The sequence below is a fragment of the Brienomyrus brachyistius genome, chromosome 8 (assembly GCF_023856365.1).
Source record: "Brienomyrus brachyistius isolate T26 chromosome 8, BBRACH_0.4, whole genome shotgun sequence".
In the NCBI taxonomy this organism is placed as follows: domain Eukaryota; kingdom Metazoa; phylum Chordata; class Actinopteri; order Osteoglossiformes; family Mormyridae; genus Brienomyrus; species Brienomyrus brachyistius.
In genome coordinates this window covers 19,309,152-19,329,894 of record NC_064540.1, presented here as the reverse complement: position 1 = coordinate 19,329,894, position 20,743 = coordinate 19,309,152, and the positions used below count along the sequence as shown (strand labels likewise).

The window sequence follows — 20,743 nt, the reverse complement described above, 5'->3', positions numbered from 1 at the left end:
CCAGTGGGTGGAGACTGAGAGGGTATATTCTTAATGAAGATCATGATTTCATTTTCTCGTGAACGAACTTAATTTTGAATTATTCATTATCGGAAATGAAGGAAAAATCACTCATTGAAGGAAAGTAACAATGGCTCAGTCATTGATGACCTGCAGGAATCCGGTACTGAATGACGACTCGCTTATTGTCGAACTGGACGATGAATCAAGCATTGAACTAAACGATAACTCGCACACTGAACGATGACTCGTTAATTGAATAGAATGAACAAGTCAGCACAGTGACCGAGATTATTCGTTCATTTAAAATGTTCATTCTAAAAACAATCATTCACAAACACAAGTGTTCTGCACAGCCTGCTGTTCCTCATGCTTGACAGTTACATTTCCATAATGTTAATTCTTAGCGTGGTTTCAGGATAAGTTAATGGAAATAGACCCAAACCTTAGGTCACACTCTACTAGGAGATATATAGTTATTTATATTTAAACTGCTAGCTGAATACCCGTCGCCTAACATAAAGGCTTGACTTTAATAACGCCGAACTGCATTATTTTAGCCATCCAAGACAGCGATATCCGAAACTCCACACTGCGGATCCTTAAAACGCATCCGCCGTTATAATACATATCTCATCTGAAGAGCGTTTGCCAGGAAACTTTTCGTTTTCCGCTTCAAAGGCGAGCAGTATTTCACGGTCCAGGCAGAAGTGTCACTTGTATCTGGGCGCATCCAGTATTATAACAGCAAGCGGGGGCTGCAGCGGCGCAGCAGCGTATTGAATCGCCACCCCGCTGACAAAAGCTGGTTGCACGTAAAGAAGGAGCAAACGGGACGCTGCTTGGTGTTGCGTGCTTAGACAGAACTGTCCGCCGTCCCACCCGAGTCATTTATCGTGATGACAGGTTTCTTCTTGGTTTAACACGCGGCCCCCCTCTGCAGATGCAGGGAAGATAATAGGCAATCCTGAAGAAGGGACCACAGCGAGAAACGCAAGTGGATGGAAAGAAATATACTGGCAACGAGAAGGTTACTGATCAGGATTTGAAAATCGCGTAGGTGTGGGTGTAATATGCCGAAATACGCGATGGAGGTCCCACTGGGATCCACTCTCTGAGTTCCCGTTCAGCGGCACACTTGTCGGAATGATTGTTTTTCAGGCGCTTCGGCTCATTTCCCCAAGACGAATATTTTATGTTGAACTTTTTAAGCAATAGAGAGTGCTTTCACACGAAAACTGTGTAGCAGGTGGTTTTACACCAAGCCTACCGAAAACAAAGTGTTGCGTCCAAATATTGTACGCACGATCGCTTCGCATTTTCTCCCTTATTCGTGCACTATCGGTGATTGAAAAACGGGTTCGGCGGCTCGACCGCTTTAAGACGCCGTCTTCTCTTTCCCGATCGTCATGCATTTATCTTCGGTGCATTACATCTCCAAGAGGTGCCAGACCAGTGGACGCTCTGCATCGTTTTCATAGCGCAGCCCGTGCGGTAAGAGCAGCGACCCCCCGATTGCTCCAAGTGCGGCAGATGCTCCGCCTGGCTCCTGCGGCTCCTTATGCCTGGCAGTGAAATAAAAGGACTTCGCTACACTGATCGGCAAAGGCTCAGAGGGAGCAACCAAAGTTGAAGAAGGACTGGCATCGCAAGCTTTTTTTAAAGCACCGTTTATTTTGGGACCAGCAACCCCCTTTTTCGTGATAATACAATCCTCCGGATTTCCAAAACGTGGAATTAAGTTGACTGGAAGTGAAGAAGGATATCCCGCCCCAAAGTAGCCTTGAAGACCTCTACACCTCAGACGTGCAATTCCATCGTGAATCGTGATGAGATGCACCTGACAGTCCTCAGTTCACATTAAGAAGTCATAAAGAAGGTATCTGTGCGGCAAGGATACAGGCGGTAAGCTTTACAAATATTTTATATACAGAGGAACGGGGGCTCGCTAATGTCCTACTAATGGTATTTCCACCCGCATGTTTTGACGTTCTTTTCTTAATTTGGAAGCACGCCGCTGTCATTAACACAGTGAGTTGCTCGGCACAATGGGTGGACGGATGTTTGTGTGAATGCATGGACATGCAATTAGCTTATTACCCCCCTCAAAAAATGGGCAGCGGAGTAGGGTGCAGTGTTTTCGATTGAATAGAGTCATTTTTCGTCTGACATCATGTGGATTTTCACATTCTGCGTCTTCTACAAGGCTGCTCAAACAGTGCTCAATGAATACCTGTGACCACAAGCCTTGATTGGATTTTGGAAAGTGATGTACGAAGGAAGACAAACGTATTATGAGTAAACAAAGGCTTACACTGAATTGCCAACTAAATAAAAAATGAAATATTTTTAAAGAATCGTGCTGAAACCTGTATATAAAATATATTACTATAATTAACTAATTTGTTTGCGTTTAAATATTTTACTCATGCTAATTGAAGCGTAATCGCAGTGCGCTAAATACAGCATCGTTAATTGACTGATCGTAACAATGCGCGTTACGGCGATCCGCCTTATTGACATAGAATAGGACCTATTTACGTTTTTTTTATTAAATAGAAATAATATATTTTTGTAAAACACGGCAAATAAATGTGTACTTGGAGGCTGTAATTCGCTTCTTTTGCTGTAGCTGACACTAACGCCTAAGCACTGCTGTATAGCAAAGGGTCCCCCTGTGTGGATGGCAGCTAGTGATGTACCGATTTTTGTGAGTTTGTACTTTTTTACCCCCCCCCCCCCCCCCCATCCCTTTCGCGCTCTATTTCATAAGGGAGAGAGGGAGGTAATTATGTCGCACCGAGTCTGCTTATACAACCCGAGCAACAGGGTGCGGGCAGGAATGGCTGCTAAGGGAGGATATGCATGTTTTTGATATTAGGAAGCGTAAGGGGTAGTTTTCTGGAACAATGCACGACCCATTCATAATAACTCCCTTCAAAGATACTGTACACGCGTGCTATTGTTGCGCCCCTGTCATATGTATTATTTTAAACATCCTTTCCAATGATCCGCATAAACCCACGATCTTTTTTGAAATTCGACAAGTGATCAAGTTTTAAAAAAATGCGTTTTAGATGGATTTTATAAAGTGTATTAATTGAAATGGATTTTAAAAGCTTTAGCGCCATTTTGATTGGTTATTATCTAAAGTGATTCTGATTTTGACACTAACATTACATCACCGCACAAGCTAAGCTGAATAAAACGTGGAGCTGGAGAAGAAAAAAAAGAATGATGGTAAGCGAGGTTAGTACAAATCATCCAGAAAAAAATGTTTTGTTTTGCGATTGGTATGCAAAGCAGTACATTACAATCTGTGCAATGAACGGTATTCCAGGAGACAAAATATAGGCTATAATTAAAAAGAAAAGGCTTGCACTGAGTTTCTCTTTCATACAGCTGCAGCAGCCTACCCTCAGCTGCGGATCTTGGCCATACGTGACACTGGAGGCAGAGAGATCAGTGAACCGTCTCCCCTACCATCGGAGCCCCGGGTGTAGAGCTCCACAGCAGAGCCTTTGCAACCTGTTAACTTGGCACGGAGGGGGCAGTTTGTCTAACTTCCAAGCGACGGCAACTGTTATCGCCAGTCTGTGGCAGTCGCAGGTGGCCCGTTTGGGTTCACACTTGATATTTTTGGTTTGAGGTTTTTTTTCCGTTGTTTTTTAATCTATCTGTTATAAATATAGTGACATGAATATTCTGTCTCCGCTGTGCTAAAAATGCAGCACACTTGTTTATTTGTAGCGTAATGTCAGGCGAAGATCCATTATATCTGCTGGTGTACCTCAGGAGTGCTCTCTGATCTTGTATAACTTCTGTTCAAATGTATTTTCCGTCAACAGCCTTATTGATTAAGCGAATCTATGTTTTGATTCGGATATGCCACCGGTCTCCTAATGGTTCTCCGTGGCTGACGGCCAAGCATGATGCTGACCTATGGAGAAGCCGCATTCCGCGAGTTTAGTGTATTTGAAATGTAAGCTCATGTCCTACTGCGTGCCATCAAATTATCAGCAAACGCTCCCAAGTGTCGTGTTGGTGTAGGCAGCACCTCCCCCTGGTGACAGGCTGCACGTACACAGCGCTGCCCCTGGAAATGGGCACTAAGCTGATTTTCCAAATCGCGTGTTTTTGGGCTTGGGGAAAAAAACTAGACAACCTGTAGGAAACGTGTCTGAATGCACACACAGGTGGGGGTGGTGGGGGGTGAGACTCGAAAACAGCCCCGGAGGTGAGAGGCTGTACGAGGTACTTCTGTCTCCTCACACCGCCCAAAAGTGTATGGTTGGGGAGGACTGATGTGTAAGCTGCCCTTTGACTTTGAGTGCATCCTGTGATCTGGGGAGGGGGTGTCATTTGTCTGGCTGGCACCCTGTACTTCCTGTACCCCCCACTTTTTTTTTTCTCATTGGCTCTGAGTCCTTTCAGTCATAGTACACAGACTGCAGTTTCCTCAAACGGATGCTAGTGAATTGACCGTGATGTTAGAAGGTCCCATAATTGCATAAATATACATCAATCGAGGACATAATTATTGTGTTATTTACGAAAACATGGTTTTTTTATTTATTGTGTGCATGTAATAGGAATCGGTGATAGTGTTTTTTTCCCTGTGGATGCTGAAGACAACGGTGTCACTCCTGATTCTGGGTGACCTTGGTGCTGGACCGGATCAGTGCTCATTCCCTCAGTCATTCCAGCATATGTGGATAAGTGGATAAGGAAGGCGGATATATATTTTACTGGAGTACAAACGTATATTTGTGTTTATACAGACTATCTCTGAAATTACTTGAAACCGATAAAATTTTAATGCCCTTATTGTTAGTTCCATATTTCACACAAATCAGACTGCTTTTGAGTATTGATTCAGTTGAATATTTCATATAATTGATGAAATGAAAATGGTATGGACAAAAAAAAGATGGTCACCTTAATTTAATATTTTGTGGCACCACCTTTTGCAGCAATCGCTGCCTCCGACCTCCGTACTTCACAGTGAGACGCCTGCTTTTGCCAGCAGGTAGTTTAGGCCACTTTTCCTGGGCAAACTGCTCAAGCTGCCTCAGGTTTGAAGGGTGGCGTCTCCACACTGTAATTTTCAGATCTTTCCATAGATGTTCAATAGGACTAAGATCTGGGCTCATGGAGGCCATTTAAGAATAGTCCAATGTTTTTTTTTTTTTTTTTTTTTTCTCTCAGCCATTCCTGAGTGCTTTTAGCTGTATGTTTTGGGTCATTATCTGGTTGGAGGACCCATGACCTGCGACTGAGGCTGAGCTTTCTGACACTGGGCAGTATGTTTCACTCCAGGCTGCCTTGGTAGTCTTAAGCCTTCATTGTGTCCTGCACAGATCCATGGCTCCCTGTGCCAGATGCGGCAAGCAGCCCCAAAACAAACCCGAGCCCCTCCATGTGTCACAGTAGGTGTGGGGTTCTTTTCTTTTAAAGCTTCATTTTTCCTTCTGTAAACATATTGCTGATGTCACTGGCCAAAATGCTCCAGAATCTGTCTCATCAGTCCCAAGGACATTCTCCCAGAAACTCTGGAGCTTGTCAACATGCATCTTGGCGAATTCCACTCTGGCTTTTTTTTGTTATTCTGTCAGCAGTGGAGCCCTCCTGCGTCTTCTTCATGGAGCCCATTATTGTTCAAAATGCAACGGATGGTGTGATCAGAGGGTGACGCACCTTGACCATGGAGCTCAGCTTGAATGGTTTTGGATGGTGGTCTTGCCTTTTTTTTCTGCCATCCCCACTATCCTTCTGACCGACCTGGGCTTGCATTTTGTCTTGCGTCCACGTCCTGGGTGGTTGGCTGCAGTCCAATGAACCTCACACTTTTTAATAATATTGGCAACTGTGGTCACAAGAATATGAAGCTGCTTTAAAATGGTCTTAATCCCTTTAACATGGTTACCTATAATCTTCTCTCTCGGCTCCTCAGACAGCTCTCTGCTCTGCTTTCTCTGGTCCATCTTCAGTGTGGTGACACAATGATACCAAACACAGTAGCATGTTCTTTCCCTTTAAATGGGCTGAATGGCTGATGAAAAGCTTGAAGGCACCAGTGATACTAATTAAAGTTAAACACTGAGTTTTCAACATGACTATAACGCAACGATAAATAGTCTCTTTAGGGGTAACAACAAATCTGTCCATACTATTTTAGCATACTTTTTGTAAAATAAGCAACAAATGATTTATTTTCACAATTTTATTGGTTTACTCTATCGCATACTAAAGCCGTGCAGGCATACATTAGACAATTGCTTTCAATTGAATCACTTTTCAGGAGAAATGAAACATTGTTTTAATGAGATATAAAGGAACCAACAAATTTCTCCTGGTCTACATACATGTGTGAAGGTACAGGTGAGGTGAAATGTTTATGTACTTGTATGTGTGTGAATGATACATACCGGTCTGCTTATAGGTGAGCTGGAATTTGCAGCAGTATATTATGCATGTGGGCTCGGCTGTAACATGTATGTGCATCGCAGCTGTGCAGCTTGCTGTGAGGAACACACTCTCTCCCTGGCGAATAAATAATGTAAAGAGTAAGGAAACGCTCTGGCCTGCGTGTCATGTGCTAAGTAGACGCACCGTTAACTCTGAGGGGTCCGTGCATCTCTACAGCTCTCTCAAGTGTTATTGCTCTCTTCCCCCCCATTCTTTAGCATCTCCCATCCCTCCCGCCATCTTTTCTCCCCCCTGACTCCTTCCCCTGTGTTTTGTGCCCCCCCCCCCCTGCTCAGTTATCTCTGTTTCCCGTCACATGTGCAAAGCTCCCCAGTTAAGTTCAGTAGTTTAAAGCCGCATATGGACCGGGCCATTTCAGCAGTCGTATGAGTTTGTTGCAGGCTACACTGTGCGACTTGGATCTGACGCACTTGGGCATGACGGCGCTTAGGGGAAATTACGGGCTACGACGCAAGTCAGTATGCAAGAATAAAACAACATCAGGGTCGGTCCGGTTAGTAGACCTACGTCGTAGGTTGCAGCAGCAGTCACATTGTGAGATGTTTTGGTGAGATGTTTTCACGTTGTTTATGCTATATTTCTTTGGCTGCAAGACCCGAGACAGCGTTCTTCTTTGACACTCTCTCGCAGTGCGATGTAGGACCACTGTTTTGGTGCCACCATCAAAGAGATCACCAGGATTTTTTTCATGGTGGTAATCTTTTGTCTTGGATAGCCAAAAATCACGCACCCACCTGAAGAAACCTTAAAAAAAAAAGTTAGAGACCTAGTGACAACGGCTCGAAGTGTAGATGAGCTGCCTGCCAAACGGCTGGTGCTTGTTTGAATGTGACGGGTTAATGATGTTGGTGTGGGGTTTGAAGTCACCTCTCTGCCCAGTACGGCATCTATTGAGCTGGTTAAGAGCATCACTGAGCTGACATAGGTGCTCCACACAAAATAATGCCTAAATGAAAATGGGTGGGTGCGTGTTATAAGAAGGCCGGTGAGTCGTGTATATATAGTTTTGTTTCCTCTGGTACGTTTTCCCAGTCGATGCCATGCTTGAAACGGCAGCACAAGCTCGGTGCTAATAGCGGAGATGCCCCGGGAGATGGGTCGTGTATCAAATCGGAGACCCGGAGAGAGGCTGGCTGCTTAATGGAGCTGTGTTAGACAATCCACAATCTCCCTCTCCCTCTCTCCGTCGTTCCTCCCCTCTGTCTCTCTCTATCTTTCCTGCACCACCAGAGCTCAGTGTGGGAGGTGAGCGCCCGATATTAACGCGGCTGAAATTCGGGGGCGGCTTTTGCGGCTCCTTTTGAAACGGCACGAGGGGAGACAGCCGCTTCTCACGCCTTACCCGGGAACAGGACGTGGATTCTCTATGGAGCCCCCCCTCCCTGATTCACGTGTGGACGGGTGGGGGAGGGGCGGGAAAGTACACAGAAGGGTGGTGATTTTCACACTTCTGGAAGAAACATGCAAGACCCCATGATCCAGTTCTAGGAAAGATATTTCTGATTTACCTCTTGGCTCTTTGGACACATTTACGGTCCTGTAAATGAATCGCATTTAATAATGCGAGCTAAGTATCCCTCCTCTGTTTACGGTTCTCTTGGATGTAAATCTGTCCATCCAGCTGGTTTTAATTTGCTTTAATTTGCTTCTCCTGGCAAGGTCTGCCAGGTAAATAAATCCTTAATATTTATGTTCTTCGTTTTGCTCTTGCTGTCAGATGCATTATATTTCTGGCTATACAATTAAGAGCGTTTCTCACAGCTATAAAAGCACACATGTGCCTCCTCCATCTTACATAGCCTGTCCCTGGAAGTGCAGGTAGGGGACCCCAGACGGAATGCCTGTATGTAAATGGACACATGCAGCTTCGCCTCTGTGAATGTTATTTTTTTTAGATGAAACCAGGACATGTGGGAGAAACCCGCATGAACATAGACAGAACCTGGAACTTCCACACACGCCACGCTGGGTGGACTGTGACTCTCGTTGTCTTTTACAATTGTGGATGCTGAGTTTACCTGTCCTGTTATACATCCTCTGCTCCCCAGTAGGACTCTGTTTATGGGAGAGTAACATTACTAGTGTCTATTAAGGGCATGATGGCTGGGCTCACAGAAAGCACCCTTTAAGCGGGGTTATGTCAGGCCCCCAACAGGAAGGTAGCTTATTTCTTCCAGGTGGTGAGCTTAAGCTAATTTCTATGGCCTTCCCAGAATTCCTCACACCCGTATTGCGGTGGATCATCTTGGATCTAAGCAGAAGTCGCAGATACCCTGCATTGTTGTCGCCGTTGTGAGGGTTAACTGATTAACTGATTATGCAACAACGGAGCTGACAGTTTTTCCCAATCTTACTTCCTGAGCAAATATATTACTGCAGAATCACTCAGCTTTCATATTGATAAGGTTAATTAAAATGCTAGAATGCTTACCTTCATGTCTCATTTACGTTTATTTAGCAGAAGCTTTTGTCCAAAGTGACGTGCGAGTGCGATATCTCTGCTGGTTATCTCGTGAGACGATTTTAGTCCCGTTTTCATGGTTCACTGGAACGGGGCTCTGATGCTTTTGCTGTGGGAGTTTGTGGAGGATCCTTCCTTGCTTCTGAGTCTTATTTCTGCATGCTGAGCCCAGATGCTGGGGCTATTGGGCAGATCCCAGAGCTCACTCTGTCCCGGGAGAGAGACGGGGTGGCTCTAGATTTCCTCAGAGCCTTCGTAGTCTCCTGCATTTAGGAAAAGCCGTCTTGGTCGTATAAGCCTGCTTCTCGACCTTATGGTAACTTTTCGCCCCGAAGACGGCAGTGCCGGTGACCCCTGTCCTCTTGTGGATCTCTCCGCTGTCCTTAGTCCTGGGTGTCCCCCTCCTGGCTGTGGTGGGGAAGGGGGTAGCCAATCTATCAACAGGGGGTGTAAAATGCCTAGCTGAAGGTGGATTGACTGGCATGATTTCCTTGCTGACCACGGGGTCTGGAATGGCTGCATCTCCATTCCTCAGTTGACAGAAACTCTCCATGGAAAAGTTAAATTTATCTCCTAGTGTATGAAGCGTCTCCACTGAATCTGATCGGCATGCACATCAGTCAGCTTTACTCGCTGATGTACATTTCCCTTGGCTCGGGTCACCAGATAATCCATGTCAGGCGGACACTTTGAGATAAGGTGGGGCTTGTAAGCCACCATTTCAATTAAAGAGACCTGGATTTCACTTAAGCACTGAGTTCTTGCTGTGTGCTGATTGGTCAGTCTCCAATTATGGATATGTCAATCATGCATATGTCACTAATGTTAATGTGAAATAGCTTGATTACTTTTTCAATCAAGGAAACGAACTAGTCATAAACACAAGAAAACTGAACTAATATTAGCCAGCGCAGGAGCCTTTCAGTTTTGAAGTAGTTTGTAAAACTTGAAGTAGGTCAAACTGACACAGATTATCTGATAACCAAACATGTACATAACAGCGCCATGATCCCGCATTGAATAAGTGGCTGGAAGATGGAGGAATGGATGGATGCCCACAGTGGTGATTGTCAGTCCTTTGCTACACGTAGCTAAAAAAAAAAAAGGACAGTAAATCTAGGAGCTAAAAGGTTTTTTTACAAATGACCAGTGACACTGCATTACATGATGTTTTCTTGTTCAGCCAGTGATATGAGTGAATTAAATGGCCCCCTTTGGCACCTGTGATTGGGGAGACAGTCAGAAAGTATGAGACATGTGTGTATGTATGTATATATGTGTGTATATATATATATATATATATATATATATATATATATATATATATATATATATAATTTTTTTTTTTTTTTTTTTTTTTTTTTACAGTGTTTTTTCAGTGTTTGTTGTCGGCCATAAGAGGCAGCTGAGTTTCACAGCCATGTATACTGGGCTTGTGTCCCTGTTGAGGGCCTGTTTCCATAGTCACCAAACTTGAAATTACAGGAAAAGGTGCGGAAAGGTAATTTTCAGAAAGCAACTTGCTCCCCCCTCTTCCCCAATTTAAGTGGAATCTCTTTGTGATCCTTCTTCAGATATTTTACCTTGCAGCAATAAGCACTTGCAGAAATTCTTGTGTAGTGATATGGTAGTGATGTCAGTCAGAGAGCATTGCTCTTTGGGGGGGGGGGGGGGGGTTGTTACTCGTTAACGGGGAGGTCTGATTATCTCGCCGACAAGATGGCGCGATGGGGGAGTTTGAAAGTCACAAGAGCGAGCGTGTTTCCGCTGAACCTCTGAAGTGTGAAGGCCTAATGAGAGCTGGCAGCCCAGAGCAGAGAGTTCTGGTGACATGTGGTTCGCGATAACAGCCGAGTTATTTCAAGATCCCTCGGTCCCTCCCTGGACGACGACAGCCGTCGGCTAACGGCTAATGTACGTGATGCACATTTACAGGGGGATTAAGGTATTGCTAGGTGTGCATTTATCATCATCTGTAAACAATTTGTATATATATTTCTTTAAAAAAATAGAGAATAGGATAAGAGATGCAAATAGCCATGTTCCTGCTGCTTAAAAGTGCGAAGATGATGATGACTGACAGATAAAAATAGTTCCTGTGAGACTTGTGGACCTGTGGGCATCTGTTTCAGCTGCCTGCTTACTTTAGCATGGAAGAAGTTAAAGAGAAACTACAGGTGTATGTTTCAGGTAACATGCCACATTATAAACTGGGCAGCTAAAGAGAACAACTCTACACAAGACTGATACCCTCCAAGTTGGTCAAAAGAAAGAAAATCAGAAAATTGTGATGATGCGGCATGATTTTGAATATTTTCCAACAGGAAGTCTTTCCTAGGAAGACGAGCCTTGTTTCATCATGAGGTGAAAAATTAGACTGTGACAGTGTTTCTTATTTGCGTTTGTCAGCAGCACGATCTCTTGGTTTGGTGGGCAGCTCCTGGGCTCTGGGTTTCATTCCTACCCCTGGTTCTCTGGTTGTGTGTGGAGTTTGTACGTTCTCCTCGTCTCTCTCGGCTTCCAGCAGCTCCTCCAGTTTCATCCCGCTGTCCATAACCATTAGCGTTTGTTGACCTGATGTATCTAAATTACCTGTAGACCTTGAGCATGTGCCCTATGATGGGCTGGCATCCTGTCCAGGGTGTCCTCTGTCATGCGATTTTTGTGGTAGGAATGAGCCTATGACCCTGTATTGCTAGATGGATGGATGGACTAGCTTTCTGAATGTATTATGTGACAGCATCTGTAAGCCACTAATGCTAACCAGAGCTGAGCTGGATGCCTTTAAATGGAGCCAGTCATGGTTGATGATTGGCATGTCTGACCCTGCTTAGACAGATAATCTGTGGTGTAGACAGTTGCTGTCCAGAGGAGTCACTCTTTGACAGCCATGACCGATAGAGGCAGAGGGACCACGAGCTCCCTGCTTCTGTTGCCTTTACCAGTGAATTAATCGCTAATATTTACCTTCCAGCTTTCCCCTGCAGTAATATCGGCTCACTAATAGTGCCTGTTAAAGGGTGGTCCGTTTCTGACTGATATTTTATCAATATTATTCTCAGCTGCGGTCTGTCACACAGGCCATATCCAGAGTGATGAACCCAGCATGGTCTGCTTGGGTTCAGATACTGTTCGAGACGTTGCTCCTTTAGCTCTGAATCGAACAGGCTCCTGACTCTCACTTGGAGACAATGCTAACAGTTCAAAGGCAAAAAAACATGATTCAGCTGTCATGGATACCAGTATTCCCCGTGGAAGGTATTTTATATATCTTGAAATTTCTTATGCTGTAGTAAGAGGTCTCAGTAATGGCAAACTGGACAAAGCAAGGCAGTGGGTATACTCCAGGGGTGATTCTAGGATGGGGGCATAAAAAGGGCTTAATTTATATGTCCAGGGGGAGGGTACTCTGGGGGCCAGTCAGCTTTCACCTGGGAGACAGTGACCTTTTGGCCCCGCCTCCTCAGGGGTACTTCTTTGATCCTTTAGCCATCACCTTTGGTTAGGAGGTGCGGAGAATGCACTACACGCTAGGATGCCCCGTTGTTGTGCGGTGGAGTTTACCATTGACTCGGCACCAGGGGGTGGGGGGAGTAAATCAAGCGTCAAAGCTGGTGGTACGTAGTGCAACAAGAAGAGTGTGTGGGTAACAATGCATCCATCGGAGTTGTGGGTCCGTAGGATGGTTCTGTGGGAACACAGATGAAAAATTTCAACTGAAAAATTGTTTAAAGGACTCTGAAGACTGGCCGGGCTGCTGGGCGTCTGAGCTGGTTGAATCAGCTGACTGTCAGAGTTTGCATTGATTTGTTCGGTTCGCTCGCCTTCCCGGTGTTTCTGACGTTGTATATATTACTTTTGTTTTGTGATTAACTTCTTCAGCCCAGTGTCCAAACGCTTGTGCCGTGACGCACTTTCTCAGGCAGCGTTCCAGTCTCGCTCCTGCCGAAAGGTTTATTTTAGTTTTTCTCTTGAACGCTTTTGTTTTGTCATCCTGTTTCCACCCTCCTCAGTGCTCCTGGAAAAAAAGGAATCGGCAGAATGAAGCTGTCACCGGTTCTTGGACTCCCGGTGTTTCCTGGTTCAGTTGAGCTGAGCCACCCAGGCTTTCCTACACTCATGTGGGAGTAAATGTCGGCAGGTCCAGCCCCCCTGGATCCCCATTTGTTTGTTCTCTGCAGATCTTTGTGTGACTCGCTGTGCATTTAATTGACACCGAGGGAGCGGTTACAGGCTTTTCCTGGATCCTGGAGCAGCAGCGACATTCTTCTACATCTGCACTGCTGTATATTGTCACGCCTTTTAGGCCTAAGTAAAGTTCCGGAGAACAGGGAAATGTAATGAGATCTGTTTTTATGAAACGGATCATACAGAGGCAAAGATGCCACTTTGAAGCTTTTGTAGCAGACGTTTTTCTTTGTAGCTCTTCAGGTTCCATTATCTCCACTGTGTCCATCTCAGGATATTTTGAAATGAAATTAGTCAAAGATCCATTCGTTATCTGCTTCGGTGAAAAAGCTGAGATTTTAGACTAAGTCATACAGTTAAGTGAGCTGGTGAATATAAATCGCCCAGAGTATGTATGTGACTGACATCCAGCCCAGGGTGCTCCCCTGCCTGGGATAGACTCCAGTCTCACTGGAGCTGTGTGCTGGCTGAAACTTTTTTTCGAAGATAGATGTGGCAAAGGTGTTTCACTTGAGAACAGACCTCGCATTTCTGGTGTCCCAAGAAATAATCCTTGAAAAGTTGCGTGCACGGCAGCATATCCTGCATGTGACCAGAACGCTGTGCTTTTTCCACGCTTTGTTGTCCGGATTAATGTGGTAAAAGCGGGAGTGTCAGATAAGAAGCTTCAGCATGTTTTATGGTAAATTATCGATCTTGTGAAAGCTGCGGTCCTGACAGTGAGACGCTTCTGGCCTGACCCTGGGACCCAGCCCAGCTGAGCTGATCCGTTTTATGCGATAGGCCCTGGATGGTCTTCCTGGAATTCGATCCCAGGCCCCTGTTGTCTGGTCGGCTGTCCAGAAAGGGTAGTCAATCATACGCTGGCTTTTTCTGAGCTTTTAAAAGGCTTTTAACCTCCCCAACCCCTCTCTGTAAAAAAAAAAAAAAAAAAAAAAAAAAAAAAAAAAAAAAAAAAAGAAACCCCAGTCCTATGAAAGTATTATGATACTTACCAAAGATACACTGCAATTCAGTTTTCTGGAGGGGAGGTGGGGGGAGAGCAGTGCATGTGTACCGGATCAATAACAACACACGTGAATCTGAAAGGAGCTGATGATTCTGGCATGTGATTGGCTAGTAGCAGGCTTCTTCGCGTGTGCGTTAGGTTCGCTCGTCTGCACTGTTTCTGTCAGCTTCAGATTTCACCTGACACCCCCCGCACCCCCTATATCGTTGCAACTGATGGGCCAAGGGTGGCAGATTTAGGAGTTCATACTATCTCAGCACCTTAGAGTTTAGGTAAGGGGGCCAAGGTGAAAAGGTAAATGAAGGTCATTTTGGTAGTCTGCCATCAGCCGAGAGCTTCACTAGCAGTGTCTATATACTGTTTCGGCAAGGAATATGTTATTAAACGGTAACCTTCAACCCCCCACCCCCCCATGCCACAGTGCTGCCTTCAAAGGAAGCCCAGAGGATTAGAGACCTTTCCACGGATAGCTTCAAAGCCGAGAGTTTGCCCAAGAGCTTCAGTTCTACTGGCTGCTTGTTGACATTGTTGGCCATTTTATGCATCACAGTGTCTTTCTTTAACCTTGGTTGCCCAAGTATCCGGATCCCTGAGCTTGACTAGATTTGGCTGCAAGTCCCTACCAATTTTGTTCATTGGCTTGATGCAACTTTGTCCATTCTTCATGAGCAGTCAGCTTAAGCTCTTTAAACTTGGCTGGGGATTTCTTGGGGAGAGCACATTTCCAGTTCCTCCAGTCATATATTCTCTACGGCATTGTTTGAGTAAACCCACTTTGCTGTTTCCACATCAGCGCTGTGTGTTGTTGGCTTGTGGTTTGGCTTATTGTCCTGCTGGATTCCCATCTTGCTTTTAAGCCTGAAAAAGCCTCTCCTCCAGTTTGCCTTCGTGCTTTCTCTATTTTCTTTTCCCCCCAACAAGACTGCCGAACTCTGCCGAGGACATCCGGTCCTAAAACATGACACTGTCACCACCATGCTTGACTGGAGAAATGGTGTAAGCTTGGAAATATGCGAAATAGCTTTCATCTGTGCTCAACATTTCCCATTTTCTAAAAAAAAAAATAATAAAATTTGGTTTCCCGTTAAAATTATTTTTTGCTCGCACATTTCATCGAGGTGTAAGCTATAAAAAAACTCCCCAGAATCATGGGTTTGCCTGTAAATAAAGCAAAGGGCACTTGATCGCAATGTTGAAGGTGTCATATATTAAAGGTCAAATATATGATCAGTGTGCATGAGCCTCTGATATTAAAGTGTGCATCTCCTCAACACCCACCTTTCTTAACCGGCAGGGAAGCCTGTCCTCCCCAATAAAAGTCAGAGCATCAAAATTGAACTTGTGGAAAGGTTTCGGGAAGTTCAGAGGTGTTTGGTCAAATACAGATATTGAGATACTTGGGTTCTCGCGTACCTGCTTTACATCATTTTCCATTGCCGAAGACCAGTTCCAATACTCAAAAACAGAAGTACAGAGGATGGCAAAAATTCCCACATGATGTTCTTTCCCTGCCCTGAATGTCAAGGATACATTGCTTGTGTACTTGTCAAACGAAGCAATCCTATAATCCATTGTGCCTCAATTCAAGATTGCCAAGACACCAAGTACAAGGTTTGTGTCGTTGGTATTGAGAAACGCCCCATGTATCGAAACATCAACCTAAGTGACACCGTGGTATCTAATAAGTCTGCTGTTGGGTGTAACCAGCAGGAGTCCAACCTAGGGCGAAGAACCTGTGCTATTATAGAAATATGGTTGGCCACCTGTGGAGTACATTGTGGAAGCATACCAGATATCCTACAACTTCCTGATGAGATTGAGTTCTCCTATTAAAATGTCATGGCCTGAAATCAAGTCAAAGCACCATTGAGGGCTTTCCCAAGGCTGTTGGAAACATCTCCTTTGGTCTCGTCTTCAACTTGAAATGTCATGTCTTTGTATAAAACCGGTCACAGACAGCGGCTGAGCTTATTGGTGTTCAGCCCCAATTAAAGGTCACCAGTCCGAGCAGCGTTGGGTCATGACATCATTAAATTGTGACCATGTGGCTGTGTCTCTGTGCTCTCCTCCATGTCTGCATCACTATATGTGAATTTGTGCGGTGCAATCATTGGAAAACGGATTTTGAAATGACTTTAGTATGCATCCAGTGCTCGTAATACTTCAGCGTAGGGGCAGTCGCAAATACAAAATTGGCCCCAAAACGATGCAGTATGCGATTACTTTTTCAGTGGACTGGATAAACTAATTTACATGTGGAAACAGAGAGCATGCATGTCAGGTATAGAGTCAGATCATCTTCCAGTACAAATCCAAAACAGAAATCATTTTATAAACAAGTTTGATCGGGCTGCTCCCTGTTCGAGGACCATGTAATAGGATTTATCCCGGATGTGTATGAAATCATCTGCTGATGGGAAAAACAACCTAACTTGGGTGGTTTCCTTTGAAAGCATTTAAATGTTTTTGTTCTGAGGCGATATTGTTCCACAAGGTAACATCACACAGATAATGAGCTCACATGTGAGCGACCTGGAGTTTAGGCAGCAGTAGCGTGACGATTAATTTGGGTGCGACAGCAAAGTGAGTCGAGTGAACTAGGAATGACAGCAGGGAATGGGGCCGGAATTAATGGCTACGGCTAGATTTGGGGTCAGGGTTCTTGGGGGGGGGGGGGGGGGGGGACAGTTCAGAGTTGTATTACAGCTGGTAAAAATGTAACAGTTGAAGTAATAATGTCTGATATCCTAATTATTGCTAAACTTAGCATTTAGCAGAGTGCATTTGTATTCCAACGTAAACCATCCATCCATCTATCCATAACCACAGGAGCTCATTCCTGGAAGCACAGGGCACCAGGCAGGGAACCCCCTGCTGTAGAGACAAGTCCAACAGTAACACATACAGCAGTGCCCTGCGCTGCATCGTTTTACGCAGTGTGTGTGAGTGGTTTCACACCGTTGGCGTCCCACTGGCTTCAGTTCCACGGCGAAGCAGCAAAACAAATGCTGCCTAAACCGAGGGGCCCACGGTGGCCCTGTGCTCCCAGCGGCCCCAGATGGTGGCTCGGGGAGCGCGAGTGTCGTGTGACGAGCCGGGACGACCAGAGGGCTGTGCTGTTCAGGCTTGGGATCAACTGCCATATGGCTGTACCCTCCCCATGGCTTTCTCGGCGCCTAACCCACACTGCCAGCCACCGGCTAGCTGCTTGGAGGAGGAACAGGCTGCCAGTTTTCTGTTACTATGCAGACGCACCATAGCATGACTGTCCCAGCGAAGAGCCGCGTGAAGAGGAGCTTCGTTTTGGTAGCACTAAAGCTAGAGCTAGGTAAGGCTTATGGTTGTCATTGCTGGGAATAGGGTTAAGCCCATAGAAATTAATGGAGAGTACCCACAAAGATATAGCCAGCCACACCACCTGCAATAAAGAATAGGTAATCCACATAAAGCTTAACATGTTTGAGACCAACTAGGAAAGCTGGGTTGCTGCTGGAAGAGGTATTGGTTTGGCTGACAGGTTATCCCGTCCCATGGTCTGTGTGGATCCCAGTGCCCCAGTGCAGTGAGGGGGACACTGGCCAGCAGGTTATCCCGTCCCATGGTCTGTGTGGATCCCAGTGCAGTGAGGGGGACACTGGCCAGCAGGTTATCCCGTCCCGTGATCTGTGTGGATCCCAGTGCCCCAGTGCAGTGAGGGGGACACTGGCCAGCAGGTTATCCCGTCCCGTGATCTGTGTGGATCCCTGTGCCCCAGTGCAGTGACGGGGACATTGTGTTGTAAAACTGGCACCGTCCTTCAGATGAAACATAAAACTGAGGTCATAAATGATCCCTGGGCATCTTTTTTGAAAAATAAGGAGGGGGGGGGGGGGTGGTACCCTGATGTCCAGGTTAACACTGCACACTGTAGCCCTATCAAATCTGGCCCCCTAATCATCCCCTATACCTAACTGGTAAATTCTCTCCTGCCCCTTCACCACCTTAGCTACTGTGTGGTCAGTGTACTGGTGCAGGATGGCTGTGAGGCATCATCCAGGTGGGGGCTGCACAGTGGTGGTGGCTGAAGTGCCTCCCCATTGGTTCTGGTTAGGCACTATTTAAATGTAACATTCATTTGTTCATAGGTACCTACTCTGCTGTGTGTGCAGCCTAGACTGGGTTGGCATTTTCTGGAAGCTGTTCCCCTAACTGCACCCAGTGCTGCCGGGCAAATGAGCAGAAAACTAGAAGCTACTTCATGATTACTGAGTTCCACGTATCTCTACAAACCATCTCATCATCCTTGTAAGATAACTATGATTTTCAGGACCCATGAATTCGCTAGTATAATTGTGCACTGTTCAGTAGTATAACTGTACTCAGGCCTGTGCATAATTTAGGGTCTGAGTCACCGTCGTGCAAAATTTACCAAGAGGGACCTACCTAAATCTACCAATCAGAAATTGTCAAAATTACACCCCCTCCAGCATTTGGGCACCAGCCCCTCAAATAGTCTCTGCACGGCATTGACCGTACCTCATAATTGTGGACTGCATGCATATATGTGTGTATGTATGTATGTATGTATGTATGTATGTATATATATACATATGTACTTCATAGTAATTTCAGCATACATGGAAAACAATTAGAAGGATAACTGAAATGTTGGTGGTTTAAAGGATAATCCTGCTTTACGACAAAAACGATATGAAGCCTTGTTTCATATTGAGAAAGGGCCCTTTTTGCTGACACAATGAACGGTGGGAGCTCGAATTATTCATCTTGTATAATGGAAGCTTGATGGAAGCTGGTCATTCCTTAACTTTTCATTCTCCCTACGATGCAGGCACCGGATTCACTTGGGTGTGTCTGCTCCTAATTCTGGCGGCATGGAGGATGCTCCAGCAAGGTCTGGATCAAGGTGGCTTATCTGCCAATTACGCTGACTGATTAGGCTTTCATTAGACTTAATACAGTAAGTGAGTCTCCAGGATATGCAAAGATAATGAAGCACTACGAGGCTTTAGCGTATTTTTTGTAATCGCTTATTGACCGAGGAATTCATTTCTCGGCAGAAATAAGCACGGAATAAGCTGAAGTCGACTGCATAGAGTATTTGGGCCTGGCACATTAGGTCAGGATTTTGTGTGGCTTTACCCAAAATTCCTTCTCATTGCACATTAGTGATATGCTAATGTTTGCACATATTTTTAAATCTGTTATTTTGAAGTTATGGTGTCACATTTCATAAAGCACTTTACCTTGTTTTGGTTCTCAAAGCAAGCGAAAACACAGCTCAACAAAACCAGAGCTCGTTCACTTTCCAGGAACTTGTGTTGATTGTGCTGAAAGTAATTCAACTTCACGCTACATAATCAGCATTGTTTAAGGAGCCATTTATGTGGAAAGTGTGTACATAGTCTTAATCAGAATGCCATCATTTCTGTAAGAATAATTGCAGCAGGGAATATTAAATGTTTAATGACTTTCCTGTTCACCCGTGAAGCGTTCTTCAGCTTTAAATGGTTTCTTATCCGACAAAAGCCCGTGAAATGGTTCAGCGGTGAAACTGACTCTAGAGAAACAAATTTACGGGGAAAAAAACGGCATTGTTTGCCGTGTAAATGGTTCAGAAAAGTTCAAATTTATCTTAATGGCAGGATTGCGTTACACTGACACTTTTGTGTGTTTTGGACACATGATTCCTCTCTGCGATGCAGGTCTGTGGGGAGGGGTGTAGCTCGGCAGCATGACCCCCCATCACTGTTTACGCTGATATCCTCTCCATATATACCATATGATGCTTCACCCTTTATGCGATCCAAGCATCCACCCTGCCCATGTGATTGAAGTGTCCAATCCAGTATGACCATTGTAAGCTTGCTTATATGGAGGATGACCCCCCCAAAATGCTGCATGCGTCAGAACCCCAGCCTCGCTCTCACCTGCATGGTCTGATGGGATGGATATACGGAAGGAACCATCCCATTGCACCTGTACTCCTACTTCTGAAAATCACGTGATACTTATTTGCCATTTGCACATATTTTTCCCTGCTGTTTCCTTCTAGCTGCTGAGAAAAGATTCCCCAAAAACTGTGTTCAGGTTCTGAACACCTCCTAGGTCACCCGGGTTTCCATCCATTCATTTTCTGTAACCACTTGTCCAATTCAGGGTCACAGAGGGTCCGGAACCTATGCCAGAAGCTATGCGCATGCAAGACAAAGAACAACCCATAGGAGGCGCCAAACCGTAGGAGGGCATGCATATGTGTGCATACACACACACACACACACACACACACACACACACACACACACACACACACACACACACACACACAGGTTTGTAATTATATCATTGTGGGGACTCTCCAGTCATTTCTATGGGGAAAACTCTAACCTCAACATAATGACCTTAAGCCCTACCCTGCCCTAACTCTAATCTTAACAAAATACAAGACTTTAATTTGGCATTTTTACTTTCTTAGCTGCATTTACAGATCTTTGTGGTGAACTGAAAAATGGTCCCCACAATGTGTCACCTAATCATTCACACAATTTTGTAACTTCAGCATGTTTTTGGACTGTGGGGAGGAAACCAAAGATGGAAAC

At 45.1% G+C, this 20,743-nt stretch overlaps 1 protein-coding gene across 2 annotated transcripts in view; it reads left to right on the top strand.

The window, feature by feature from the left end:
- LOC125747266 (metabotropic glutamate receptor 4-like) overlaps positions 1-20,743 on the top strand; it is a 398,550-nt gene that overhangs the window by 149,783 nt on the left and 228,024 nt on the right. The window contains exon 2 of one of the 2 annotated variants that reach the window (XM_049022267.1): positions 1,654-1,905. The gene's annotated coding sequence lies outside the window, so the exon portion shown is untranslated. Of the gene's footprint in view, positions 1-696; positions 1,906-20,743 lie in introns of those variants that run through there. The other variant, XM_049022266.1, reaches the window with a different exon arrangement.